Genomic DNA, 14,866 nt, shown 5'->3' with positions numbered 1-14,866 from the left:
GGCTAGTAGATAGGCAGAGATGGAGCATGGATCTTGTGAGTAGCTCTGCTGCTCATAGTGATGGAGCTCTCATATTTTTTCTGTGGCTATCTTACTGTTGTTGGTAAGTTTGAGACCCTGTGTACTGGTGCCTATACTTTCTCATTCTTCTTATGGTTAGCAAAATATCCTCTTAAAGATGATCTTGCAGCATTAAATTGAGGTATTGATGTTTCACACTATTTTTTCTTTTCTATTTTGGATACAATAAAGATTTTGTTACTCAATTTATCCCAACTTTTACAAATTCCATGTTCTACCACTACTTTACATAAGAGGGTGGCACTTAGAGCCTGTGAATTCTCATCCTAAAAAGCTTTTAGTTATTATTCACATAAATATCAACTGAAATTGTGAGTGGATCCCTATATGTATTTTTGCAAACTACACTGTACGGGTACAGTCGCTAACATTTACTCTATAACATCTTACCATTTGTTGTGTCCGGCCAGCAGATCGCAACATGGGTTCTAGCCTGGAAAGGCATTTTGGAAATCTGGAAGAGAAGAGGGGCTAGGTGGCGAGATAAAGAAATGCAGCTAAGACAGTCATTCTGATCAAAGCTCAATTTTACTGTTCCGCACGCAATTATGAAGCAGGGGAAGGGGCCCGATTCCCGCCAATTAGTCTTGGGGTCCAATAACAGGGTGACCACGTGCACGGCTCTGAACAGCAAAGCGGCAGGTTCCAGCAGTGGACATGGCAGAACGATTGAGCGGGAAGCTCCACCCCTGAGCAAGCAGGTTTCAGGCTGGGGGAGGGGAGACTACAACCATTAGTTTTCCATCTGTGATGTATGCACATTATATTGGTCATTTACATGTTTTCCTTATGTTTTATTTTTTGATGCAGGGTTTCTTTACACAGCCCTGCCTGTGCTGGAACTCACTATGTAGACTATGCCGGCCTTGAATGTGCAGAGTTAGCCCACCTCTGCATCCAGAGTGCAGGGATTAAAAGCCTGAGTCACCAGGCCCAACTTGATATTCACTGTCAGAATTGACTTTCAAGCTACTGGGATGTATGTAAGCTATGTATGAAGAAGGTTCAGATGTCATAGAATACAGTGAAATTCTCAAAGGACAGAAAACATTTTAATGAAGAGTCCTCTCTTCTTCACGTATGTCCTTTTGGGAAGAGTTAGGCTCCTTTCATTTTGCTTCATGATTAATTCAGACAGTGAGTAGGGTACAGAATTTTCACCATGATCCTACCGTTTCTTTATGCCCTTCAGTATTGGGTGAGTTTGTTTAGAAGTGGGCCTTAAATTACCCAAGCTAAAATGCTAAGTATGAGTATAAACTATTTGAGTGCTAGGATATTATTTCTAGAATTCTTTGTTTTCTCCTTATCTACTGAGCACAGCACTGTGTTAGAATACATGTGTTTGCTGTAGCATGTCCTCCCTATCAGCCATTCTCATTCTGTTCTTCCAGATCTGCTCACCATGGAGCATTAAAACAAACCCTGGAAGATGAAGAGAGAAGAGCCAGTAGCCAAGTCATTGAGGCATGAGTGGTATGGGGTTCAAGTGACAGTGGAAACTGGACATCAAATTATTTTTGCTACATTCTCTGGTGTAACATAAGAACTCAGCAGGTGAAGACACATTTATGAATATAGTTTTAGAGCACATACATCTCAGATTAAATGTTGATAAGGAAATAAAATTTGCATAGTAATTGTTAATGTTTTGAACCATGCCTAAATTCCTGAGATTCACAATTTGTATTGTCAATTTTCTAAAATAGTGGTTTGGAGTTGAAATAAATACCCAATTTTTCTCAGTATTTCAAAATGATCATCAAGCACACTCTTGGGGATTTCTAAACTGTACATGAACATGTTCACATTGTTTGTTCATATGTTATATCTTTTAAATTTCATGGTTTCTTGATTTGTATGGACTCATGCTTGAAATTACGGTGAAAATGTTTTTTTTTTAATTTAGATTTCTTCATTTATTTACTGACCAACCACTGTCCCCCTCCTTATCCCCACTCACAGAGACCTTCCCTGCTTCTCTACTGAGAATGTGGGTCCTCCTGAGTATCCCCCAAATCTTTTGCATTAAGTCTCTGCCGTATTAGGCATATACTCTCCCACAGAGGCCAGACTAGGCAACTTTGTTGGGGAATGGATACCACAGTCAGGCTACAGCTTTAGGGACAGCCTCTGTTCCAGTTGTTTGGGGGCCCACATAGAACTTGAGCTGCATGTCTGCTATGTATGTGTTGTGTGTCTCATTCTAGCCTGAGTATATTCTTTGGTTGGGGGCTCAGTCTTTGAGAGCTCCCAAAGGTCCAGATTAGTTGACTGTGTAAGGTCATCCTCTGGGGTTCCCATCCCCTTCAGTACCTTCAATCCTTCCCCCAACACTCCCATAAGAGTCTCTGAGCTCTGTCCAATGTTTGGCTATGGGTAACTGCATCTGTTTCTGTCAGCTGCTGTGTAGAGCCTGTCAGCAAACAGTAGTGCTAGGATCCTGTCTACAAGTATAAGATAATATCATTAGTAATGACAAATATTGGTGCTTGCCCGTGGGATAGGTTTCAAGTTGGGCTAGTTATTGGTTAACCATTTCTTCAGTTTCTTCAGTTATATTTCATGATTAATTTTCTGGTATGTCTATAATAGTAGCAGTGTTTAAAGAATTTATGAAAGATTCAAATGGAATATTTTTGAAAGACTTTTAGAATGGAATTTCTCAAGTAAAATAGGCCATGAGGCTACCATAAGAAATCAACAGAAAGATAAATAATTTCACACCATTTCGCCAATTTTTGTTTCTTTTTCTCTTAGTGAGTTTCTATTTCATAGTTATTTTGCAGTATATTTAATTTTTTTATGAACATCATCACAATTTTCCCTAGGTGTTCTCTTTACTGTATTTGGTTGTTCAGGAAGCTGCACACTTTCTTGACTGGTGTTTAAAGTGAGTTGGATTCCACTGATGCTGTCTCTGTTCTTCCATTGCATTGTCTCCAGTGTTTGTTATTGTTTAGAACCTTGAGTGTGGACACTGACTAGGAAGAGAAGAGATCTCAGTATACATTGGATGAGCATTTTGTTTATGACTAACCATGTGGAACATGTAGTATGAATAGTTGGCTGTTTTAACTGCTTTTGAGTTCAGTCCATTGGCTTCTTGATCATTTGCACTGTATTTTTTAAAATTTTGATAAAACCCTTGATTACAGTATTTTGTGTTTTTCAGTAGTATTTAAAGTACTTATAAGGTCTAGGACTTTTTTCCATGGTATCTCTATGGTGTTTTGTGTATGACTACATCATCTTTAAAAGAGATTGAAATCTTGCTTTTCTACTTTTTTCTTCTTTTCATCCTTTGTCTTATTCAGATTTCTCTAGTCCACACTTATGCTAGTGGGCTCAGTAAGACAGGAGAGTACAAGCATCTTCTCCTTTCAGTGTTCCTTCTGATGCTGTTCTTTTTTTTCTATGCACAGGACTGTTGGTCTTGGTGTGGCATATATACCCTTTACTCTCTTAAGTCATATTCCTTTTTTTCCTGCTCCCTTTAGGAGTTTAGCACAAAACCTTGTTGAACTTTATCTTATGATATTTCCATTAGTTGTGTGATTTCCATATCATGTAACACTCTTGTTGTTGTTGTTGTTCTGTGTTTTGTTTAAATTAATGATCTGGATGGTTAACTACCAGTAGTATTGTTTTTCCTCCTCCAGATTGAAATAGTGTTTTCCTGTTTTGGAGTGTTGCACATGGTATGCTACCACTCAACTCTCCTTTATTCATCTATTTTTTAATGTAAAATGTTGTACTTCCCGTGTTCTCATTGATAGACTTGCTCTGGTTTTGTTTGTTTGTTTGTTTGTTTTGAGATACTATTTGCTTCTAATTATAATCTGGAATGCTACTTGAATACATGACCCTTGTTATTTCATAACATTCTTCAAGTGAACTTATGCTCCATGAATTTTAAGCATGACCCTTGTTATTTCATAACTTTCTTCAAGTGAACTTCATGCTCCATGAATTTTAAGTTCCAAATTTTTGGTATAATGACAATGTTCATAGTTATCTTCTCATGCTTTCATGTTTATAGGAATGTTGATAAGACAATTTCATATCATTTTAGGTTTCAGTTCTCTTTATATGGTTTGACAATGTCCCTAACATAGTTCAATGATGTTTAGCTTTGTAGTTTTAGTATCTTGATGTGGAATGTCAAAACGAGTTTTGGCCTTTGTTCCTGAAAGGGAAACAGGAAGAATAGGTGTTTTCTCTGTAAATGCACCACAGGTCAGTGTTGCGTCCACATTTCTTTGAAAATCGTTTTTGTTATTGAAACAATGCAAACATTTATTTTCTTCCTTTGATAATGTCCTTTCTTAGTCACATTTTCTATTGCTGTGAAGAGACATTCCAACCATGGCAACTCTTATAATGGAAAATGTTTCATTAGGGTTGGCTTATAGGTTATGAGGTTATGTTCATTATCATCATGGTGGGAAACATGCTATTGTACACCAGCACACATAGCGTTAGAGAAGTACTTAAGAGTTTCACATCTGGATTGTCAGGAAGAGAGAGACACTGGACCTGGCTTAAACTTCTGAAAACCTCATAGCACACCTCCATTGACACACTTTCCCCAACAAGGCCACAACTTTTAATAGTGCCACTCCCTGATGACCAAGGAGAACCTGTGGGGGCCATTCCTATTCCAATCACCGTATCATCTAAACTGTTTATTTCCTATGACTTTTTTCCTTCTCTGATTGTCAGGTCTTTAAATATTTGATCCACATAACACTGCCTTGTCCCATTGTAGCCTTCCTAGGTTATTTCTGAGAGAACAGATATTTTTCATGGAGTTAAGACCTACAATTTTGAAAGAGATTCCATTGTAAATGATGATCAAGAAATATCTTGATGGCCAGTTCCTACACAGGATGTAATTGTGACTTTATATATTTGTGCAGATGGTAAGTCTCATATACCACATAGATTTCATTTTAATGATGATCAGTTTTCCAGAGCCAGGCTTATGAAAGAAGGCATGCAGATAAATGACTCTATAGCTGACATGATTGAGCATCTTATGGAAATAAAGAATTAAATAGACTCATCCTGAACCTCAGCCCCCATCATATGCTCCCCAAGCTATAAATATTACAACTTTGAAAAATAGTTGTAATCAATAGGTTTCAACTTCTTCCTATAAAAATATTTTCATTTAAGTTTGTGAGTGTTCATCACATATTTTTCTGACCACTGCATGCCTACATGATGGCTGTGGAGTCCTAAAGACTGTACCAAATGTTCAGCACAGGAACCAGGTGCAGTATTGAGCTGCCATGTTTGTAGAGAGAATGAAGGTGGGTTTATCTGCAGGAACAGTAAATGCCATTTACTTCTAAGCTATCTTTCTAGCCCCCAAGTTTACATTCCTGGTACACATTCACTATGGAGCAAGTATATAACCTTATGTTATATATTTTTGAAAAACAATGAGAAATCATATGAGATTCTTATATGTGCAACCAAAAATCATGGTAGAAGAACAGAAATGATATCTGATCCTTTTTTTTTTACCTTTTTATTAGATATTTTCTTTATTTACATTTCAAAAGTTATCCCCTTTCCTAGTTTCCCCTGTGAAAAATCCCCTATCCCAAGCCCCCCACCCAGCTCACCAACCTATCCACTTCTGCTTCCATGTCCAGGCCTTCCCCTACACTGGGGCAAAGAGCCTTCACAGGACCAAGGTCCTTTCCTCCCACTGATGTCCAATAAGCCCATCCTCTGCTACATATACAGCTGGAGTCATGGGCCCCTCAATTGTACTCTTTGGTTGGTGGTTTAGTCCCTGGGAGCACTGGGGGTACTGGTTTGTTCATATTGTTGTTCCTCCTATGGGGCTACAAACCCCTTCAGCTCCTTGGGCCCTTTTTCTAGCTCTTCCATTGGGGACCCTGTGCTCAGTCCAATGGCTGGCGACTAGTATTCACCTCTGTATTTGTCAGGAACTGTCAGAACCTCTCATCAGACAGCTATACCAGTCTTCCCAACTTTTTTTTTTTTTTTCTGTTTAGGTTCGATATTTTGACAGACTCATCTTTATGTTCAGTTCTGGAAGATGTAACTTGGGAGGATTCATGTAATCATGCTCATTATATTTGTAAGACTTTTCTTGTATACTCACATGCTTGTGGGCAATATGCTTTGTGCCTTGATCCAACACCTCCTCACATTTAAGAAAATTCTCTGGGGAAAAAAGTACAATTAGGGAAAAAAGAGATTAATACATGAGTAAGAGATTCAATAATATAAATTAGCCATTCTAAAGGAAAAATATCTTTTCTGTTTCACAAACATTAAATGGATGCTCAGAAGAACTTCAAATTTAATCTGTATTAAATGACTGAAAAATGAGAGCCTTCTAATATTTATTTAAACACTGTCTCTTACAGAAGGTAGGAAAAAGAGGTGATCAAGCAAAAATAATTTTGAGATAGAAACTATGTGAATGATCATATTAACAAGATCAGCCAGGAATTTATTATGTAATCCACAATGGCATGGAACTCACCATATATAATTACTTCTACTTAAAACGTGCTAAGAAAAAGTCATGGTGTAACAGGAATAAACACAGAGAGCACATGCCAAAAAGTAAATAAATACACTAAAAACAAAAGTCTCACAAAACAGATGCTGCTCTATTTAAAATAATTTGCATTTTAAAATTCAGAAATGGGTGAACAATGGAATGCAATAGCAACATTTTCAGATTCCAATTGTTATGTATAAAACAATATACTTCCTTTCTATAAAGGTGCAATATTCTTTGAACTTTAAAGTTTTGATGGAAAACTAGGTAAAAAGAGAGACTATACAGTATACAGTACTGGTTATTATTCTTTATTCCGTAAGTCTCTAGACACTTCAGAGTTTCCATTTACAAAAGATATGTAAATTAACAGAATTAATTTGTACAGGAAGAGTATTCTCACCCAAAAGGAATAGATTACTGTAACTCTCCATCATCACATCTGTATACAGTGCCCTCTGAGAACAGTTCAGACATTCCCACTCTTCCACTGAGAACTCCACAGCCACATCCCTGAATGTTAACAAACACTGTAATAGAAAATTACCAATTTATCATGTGATGTTGGGCAAAAATGTCTTCCTACTTACGAAAGACACAAAGAATAAGATATATGATATGGAAGACTCATGGCAAATATTAAAGGACAAAAGTTTTCTAGAAGGGCCATAGTGTTGTGTCAGAAGTTAGGCATCTTCTATAGGAAACATACAGAATGAAATAGTATAGTGCACATATTCACATCTCTGCTCTTTAGGGCTTGCTGATATTTTCTAAAACTGAGCAACAGACAGAGAACAGATTTGCCTCCATCAATGCATTTGAACATTTTGTTTGCACTTTGGATTTTATAATGTCTTTTAAAGTCCTCTAATATGTAATTTTCTGGCCAGAACCATCATGGCCATATAAAACAGAATATGAGATCTAATTCTATGAGACCTAATGCTCTCTTCTTTCAACATGTGAGAAGAATACAAAGCACATATGCATTGAGTCAGGAAAATGTACCAAAATACATAAAACAAAATTGAAGTTTAATTTCATTAAGAGATGTTTCCTAATCTAGTCATAGTCTTTTGTGTATTTTCACTCTGTGAAACTGCCGCAGACCCTCTTGGTCCCTTGTCTGCGTAGAATGGGTCTCTGGTTACAGGTGGACAAGGAGTCCACCTGTAATGAATGAATGACAGACAGGGGCAACACAGGAGATTGTGTAGAATCTGAATGTATTGTCACAAAGTGAACACCAGTCTTATATAATACAGAAAACAAAGAGGTAAGATGTCACAGCAGGCAAAGTACATTGAAGTTACCTGACACAAAACAAAGGAATGACTTCAAAAGGACTTACAGGAACCAGGTAATATTTACAGTAAAGATAAAACAGCTCTGCTTAGGGTCAGCTAATGACAGGTAAGGATTTCACACCCTAGTCACAATTTGTGCTACTCCTGTGAGCCTTGTGAAAGCTAGCACCAGGGGGTTCTGCTCTAGCAGACCTTCTCATGAATAATGCAATACCACAAACCCCCTATTTCCTAGGCCTTGATAAATTCTTGTATGAGTGTAACTTGGCTGTTCTTTTAAGTATCTGCGGCGAATCTCCATATGTCAGAAGAATTCACCAATTTGCTTCTAATATGCAATGTAGCCTGCTATTCCTGGCTGTACTGAAGATTCTTATCTCAGTGGGATTCCCCAACTCTTACTTGGTAAACGCAACTATTAGCTCAGTCATTGTGTATTCCCTTGTTTGGGTAAGACTGGCTACTCTCCTAAGCTATTAGCAGACATGCCCTGAGCTATTCCGGCTCCAATCTTTGTAATGCCTAATTAGTTTCACTGTCTCTAGTAGACGTAAATTTGAATGTGACTGAATAGGTAACCTTCTTACTAAATTCCAAGTTTGTCGGCTTCAAGGATTTTCTGGGACATTGGAATACTGGCGAAGGCTTAGCTATGTCAGAATTCAGTCTTAAAAGGCACTTATAATAAAATAATACTAAAAGAGCACGTGGATCCATATACCAGACTAACTCGGGGATAGGGTATGAGTATATGGGTTATGAGAATGCCAAGGTTCCAGGAGGTGAGTTATTCTGAAACTCTTTGTCTCGTGAGTGGTCCCAGGCCTCTCAGCCTGCCAAGAAAACTTCACTGGAGTGTGTGTAGCATGAAACAGGATAACAAAATTGTCTCACAATCAGCAAACTTTTAAAGAATATATTGTACACATTTGAGGTCTAGGTGCAGGAATATTCCTTGATGAATTAACAAATCCAAGTGTCACATCAGACATAGTCAAGTAATGATGAGCAACACTATGCTTCAAAATTCTACAATGTCAACCTTGTTCAGATATGGACACTAGCTCAATCTTTTCCGCAGTTTATTCTGACCTTCTCAGTTGATATCCTGTGGCCTACGTACAATGCTGCAAATGTTCTAGAAAAAAAAAAAACAAGTAAAACAAGGAATGCAAAATTCTAATACTAATATATCATAAATTCTATTCTTCCATATATTGCTCAATGAAGTCAGTATCTGTGTATATGCAGATGCAAATTCACAAGCTTTTTTCTAAGTAACTGATCACTCCTGAAATGTGATATATATGGCAGACAAGACCTTTCTTCTTCACTAATATAAAAGAACACATGCCTGTTCAATGTCAAAATTGGACAACATTATATTCATTGAGTATCAACTACAATAGATTCCCTAACAGAATTGCATGCCTTAAGTCTAAGGAAATTTATGTCCTCATGCTCTAATATCGAGGGAAAGTATACCAGAACAAGGCAGTACTATAGTCATTTTGATTATCAGAAATGAAAATGAAGATAAGTCACATAACATAAATACTTTAGATAACATTACCAGATGTAGATAATTAAAGTTTTGAATGGGTTCAATAAGACATACAATTTTCAAAGACATGTGGACATGCAACTAACCTGGGGTGTATTTACCAAAGAAGCAGTCATTCTTCTTGTTGCTCTGCTCTGAGTTTCTGTCTTAGGAACAAAGACCAGAATTCCTGATAAAATTTCACAGAGTCAAAATTAATAAAACTCTATATGGTCACTGCTAAAACATTGTCCAGCAAACTAAAATGATCAGGAATTTTGTCAACATTGTCACAGATAGGATAGCATGGAATGATATATTTACTGTGGAATACATAAGGGGAGTTGGCTTATGTATTATGAATAAATGACACCCAGTCTGCCCACAAAAAAAAAAAAACCTGCCACAAGACATACATCAAATACAACAGGGAGAATTGGGATAAAATTTTGCATAAGGAGGGAGAGAATAGGAAATAATGAGGGTAACCATGTAAGCCTCTTGGGAGTTCAAGGTGGAATGTTGACTCTTCAAATTATAAGTGGTAGAACAAGGGAAGTACAAAGGTTGATGAAAGTAAACTCCAGGAGCTTTGTAATGGCCATAATAGCAAAGAAAACAAAAATTAAATACTGTATTAGAATATTATACCATAAAGATTCTAACAACCATGATGAGTGAAAAAATCGGGATAATTACTAGTGAACATGTTTGAAAATTCACTCATAACTGTAAGATATACAAAAAAATCTTTGAGAGCCAGGAATAAATATAATGCTGTCATGAATTTATAGTATATATAATTCCATGCAGAGGAGATTTGTGGCAAGCATCAGGATGGTAAGAAATTATTAGCATAGCATTACATAAAATTTCAAGGGAAATAATCATGACATTTTACAGGGCATATGTCTTCATGATCCTTGCTTGCAACATACAAGCTGAGTAACGTCAAATTTAGTAGCAAACCTATCAATACTTCCTACTCCAGTGATGCTGTGTTTTAATTTCAGAAATATTAAATATAGGAACAAAATGTGTTGCCTGACTTAATTCTGACCCTGTCTTTAACTGGAAAGGTATATTTCTCATTTCATGGATGTTGAACAACAGGATATTCTGGCATATAAACAATAACCTTTTTTTACATGCATCCACTATTAAGTCCAGGGCTTCTATATTAAAATCCAGAAGTGACAGTTCCTAAAATACTGAGCTACTTCTGAATAGACATCTTTCTGCACTATTGAGACTTCCACTCAAAGGTCACTATCACTTACTTTATCAAGATCTGCTTCAAATACCTATGTATATTGCTCAGGCACTGGGACTCCTGATTGGTAGGAGACCATGGCAGTCTCTTCTACTATTTCTTGGGATAATTTGCCAGACAGATTCTGCTGTTCTCACATCTAAGTGCTGTAACAACATACATCTATCTTCCAACTGTCTTCTCTTTTTTAACATGAGCAGGGGGTTAGAAAATACAATAGTTATAGATATTTCCCCACATTTTGAAGTCAGCAGAGAATAGAGTGATACATTTTAAAGCCCTGAAAGAAAGTAATTTTCAACTGTCACAGTACATTCAGAAAAGGTGACTGGTAAAATTGATTTTTAGGAAGTGTATTGAAATGTAGTAAAAAAAAAAATGACCTGTCTTCATACAAGGACCTACCTACACTCTAAACAGATGAAAATATACCCAAAAGAATCAGACATGAATTATCCATGAGGACAAAGTTAGTAGTATAATTCATGTGAGCAATAATGAATATGAGAGAACTGGGAAGGTATCATCAAGTCAAACAGAAGGAAGCACTATCCCAAATAAGGAAAGTAGAACAATATGAACCATAATTCAGCAGCCACAATGACTAAAAACCTTCTGGATTAAAAACCCTAAGAAATATAACCTCAGTAAGAACAGCATTTTAGCCACCAATATTCAAAAAGACTTTGCCATAAAATCTTTAGTTGAAGTTTTAACAGATTAAACACATGTCTACAAAATAGTGTATTTCTCAATCTTGGTTTCTAGTTCAGAAAGAAGAAAAATGTACATTATTTAATTAACACTGTACCAAGACAAAAGCTCACGTTCTTCTCAATGTATTTTATATAGCTTTAACTTAGCAACAGGGGGATGGTATAATAATTAATGATTAGGAGGACAAGCTGTTCTTCCAGAGGACAGGGCTTCTATACCAACAAACAAATGGCAGCTCAAAACATAACTCTACTTCCAAGATATTCCATGACCTCTTCTACCATCTATATACATAGTACATGGGTGGTACACAAATGTCCATGATGAACAAATATTCTTGCACATGTAACAATAACAACAATGACGACAACAACAATAATAAATGAACTAGCTACATAAAACTGTAAAAATAGGTGAAACACAGAGATGCTTAATAAAGCAAAATAGTCAACTCTTCTCTTCAATGATGGTGTGATTTCATACATATCCAGGAAACACCAGCAGAATCCTTTGTGATTGAAAAATGCCTTCTTAATATTGATGAATACAGGATTCATAAACTTGAATCACCAGTTTTCTACATAAATTAGGATAATATCCCAGTGAATCTAACTTAAAAGACTTCAAGAGCCCACCAAAATGTTCATAAATATGTCCATATTTCCTGGTCTTGAGGGACTCACAAAGTAGAACCCAAAAGATCTTCAATCGCACACTAGCTGGCTAGAGTGTCTAGCATGAAGAAAGCAAATTAGTGGCTGGAGAGATGATGCAGTGGGGAAGAGCAGTTACAGAAATTCTAGAATACCTGGATTTGAACACTAGCACCAAAATCCTAGCTCACAACCATTTTTCATTTTACTGTCATAATCTAACGTTCCATGTGATCTCTACAGGAAGCAGACACGTTTTCAACAGAAATACATTAGGCTAAAACAGCCAAACACATAAAAAATAATAATAACAAAACAAAACAAATAACAAAATATAGCCAAGTATGAGTGGAGAAGAATCATTTTAAACTCATCATTCTGCATGCAAGCTAGGAATGACTGTCATTTGTTGTTTTACTTGTCTAAATAAGTAATTCTGACTGTAATAATGCCAGAAACAAAGTTCAGGAAATGGCAAAGTATATCCTTATTTTAATTCCTGATGGGAATGGAAACTAGTGCAAACTGAAACATATCTATTTGGAGATACTACAAATATACTAATTATAGCCATCTTTAGCACTAAGGGATGAATTTCAAATCAGCAAAATAACACTTTTCACAATTGCTTTAAAAACTGTTGGTTTTTCAGTATGCTCTTGAGGTTTTCCTTTTTGCTTATATTTTAATGCTAAATAGTAGCCCCAAGGCCTAGTTTCTCCTAGGGATCAGAGCACCTGCAGACACCAAGTAAAACTCTGTAACCTTGTCTACCAAGTTATCCACAACTAGCAAATCAACATGCCTACAGCCAATAACTAGGAGAAGAGAGATAGGCTTGGGAGAGGGGTATAAAGAAGGGCTGTGGGGAGAAAGAAGATGTAGGCTGAGGAAACCATATGGGCTAAGAGTCTTAGAATAATGGCCATGTTGGCTGGCTAATTGGAGTTAAAAGCAGCCCAGATGAAGAATAGGAAACTATGACAGGATTAATAGCTGCAAAATGACATAATAATAGCATACAAGGTAGATACGTTCTCAGCTCTAGGGCCAATAAAAGCTTACTATAAAGATTATGTGTCTTTTGTCCAGGAAGTGAATAATCAAAGGCTGGGTAGAAACTAAGGTTGGGATTAAATATTTTGCACAACACTATGCAAGCAACTGAAAGACTTTCATGATAAAAACCTCCGGTCTTTGAAGAAATAAATTGAAGAAGATATTTAAACTTGAAGGAATCTCTCGTGCTTATGGATCAGGAGGATTAACATAGTCAAAATGTCCATCCTACCCAAAGAAATTTATACATTCAACACATTCTTTATCCAAATTCCAGCCTGTATGTTATAGACAAGAGTCATAAAGTGATGTGCCAGGCACAAATGCCCTTTCCCTTGAAAATTCATGCAGCTCTATGCCCATTTTCTTTACCATTCTGATCCTGACCTTGAATCCCCTGTGTATAGAATTGTATATGTTGTAAAATGTATGATATCATTTTATTTTTCTGGCTATCAAAATTTCTGTGCTATCACTATATTTTCTCTTACATGAACTGGGACTTATGCTGATGCTCTCTTTCATATTATGATTGATAGACTACACAAAAATATTCTTGAAAAACTATTTGCATTTTCTATTCTCTTTGCTGCTGTGGCCAGGACAATGCTGCTGGAGTTTGACTTTATCCATATTTTCCCACTCCCTGTTCTACTGGTTGCACTTTCTATAGTCACCTTTGTCCCCGGAGCTCCACATCTCCCCTCTCATCATTCTCCATCCCAAATCTTTTAATCCACATTTACATATGATTAGTCCTTCTTATACTTCATGTATATTTTGAGTCTTTGGGAGGGAGCCAGGCTTTTTTATTTAATTTTAGTATTTTGTGTTGGGAATGGAATAAAGGAAAACGGAATTTAGGGTGCTGGTTATATTTTGCTGTGCGTTTTTTAGCCCAGGAGGCTTGTATTCCAAGCCAACAAGCGAGGCTGCCTATCTATTACCTGAGAAGTTTAGAACTCACTATCAGATATTAGGGTGCAGCATCCTTCCAGGACAGCCTGACAGCTGGAGCAGTGTGGTTGGACCCCTGAGACTGAGTGGAAGGGGCCAGAATCCCCGGGGCGGGGAGGGGTGGGGAAAAGGCAGCGGCAGGCGGAGGCCACTGGAAAGCACCGGAAAGTGACAATGAAAGAAAGAAGCTGGGTGGATCCTACAAAAAGAACTAGGTGTTGATAGTCTTCAGAGGAGGTACGTCACAGGAACCGGGGTGTGGTGGGCGGGTCTAAGAGAGCTGCTCCAAAGATTGATGAAGATTTCCTGCCAGGAGTGACAGGAAAATTCTCAATTCACTTCCTACGTGAATGCATTACGCGGTAACCGTAACCGTGGGCTGGTTTCCCAGAGAGAACCGGTGTCCTAGATCTCTCTGGACCCCGGGAAACTCTCCTCAGACCGGGTTTCCTGGCTGTGGGCCTGGGAGAGGCAGCAGTGAGCAGCGCGGCGTCTGGAACTGCAGCACGGGGACACCGGAACCTCCCAGGTCAGAGGAGCTGCCAGACGGGAGCAGAACGTGTGTGTTTTCCTCATCTGCTCTTAAGGACGGCGCCCTCACAACTGTGTTTGGGATATCTTGTGGTTGTCCGGAAATTTCAGGTCCTGTGAACTGGGGTTTATCGTGGCTTTTTCATTCTTTCTAAAATCTGGCAGAGTAGTTGCATTATCTGCGTTTGC

At 37.5% G+C, this 14,866-nt stretch overlaps 1 long non-coding RNA gene across 3 annotated transcripts; it reads right to left on the bottom strand.

The window, feature by feature from the left end:
- Positions 1 to 663: 663 nt before the first annotated feature.
- Gm5493 lies at positions 664 to 14,398 on the bottom strand. Of its 3 annotated transcripts, none has more exons than XR_003952380.1 (5): positions 14,157 to 14,398; positions 9,595 to 9,677; positions 7,038 to 7,164; positions 6,227 to 6,288; positions 664 to 4,270 (listed from the first exon to the last, which is right to left on the bottom strand). It is a non-coding gene; the product is annotated as a predicted gene 5493 (long non-coding RNA). The 3 variants fall into 3 exon arrangements; XR_003952381.1 differs by having other exon boundaries at positions 9,595 to 9,654; positions 14,157 to 14,235; XR_003952379.1 differs by lacking the exons at positions 664 to 4,270; positions 14,157 to 14,398 and having other exon boundaries at positions 5,987 to 6,288; positions 9,595 to 9,786.
- Between the last annotated feature and the right edge of the window lie 468 nt (positions 14,399 to 14,866).

The sequence above is a fragment of the Mus musculus genome, chromosome 17 (genome assembly GCF_000001635.26).
Source record: "Mus musculus strain C57BL/6J chromosome 17, GRCm38.p6 C57BL/6J".
NCBI lineage: Eukaryota > Metazoa > Chordata > Mammalia > Rodentia > Muridae > Mus > Mus musculus.
The sequence above is the reverse complement of the archived record's forward strand: the minus strand, read 5'-3'. Positions and strand labels throughout refer to the sequence as shown.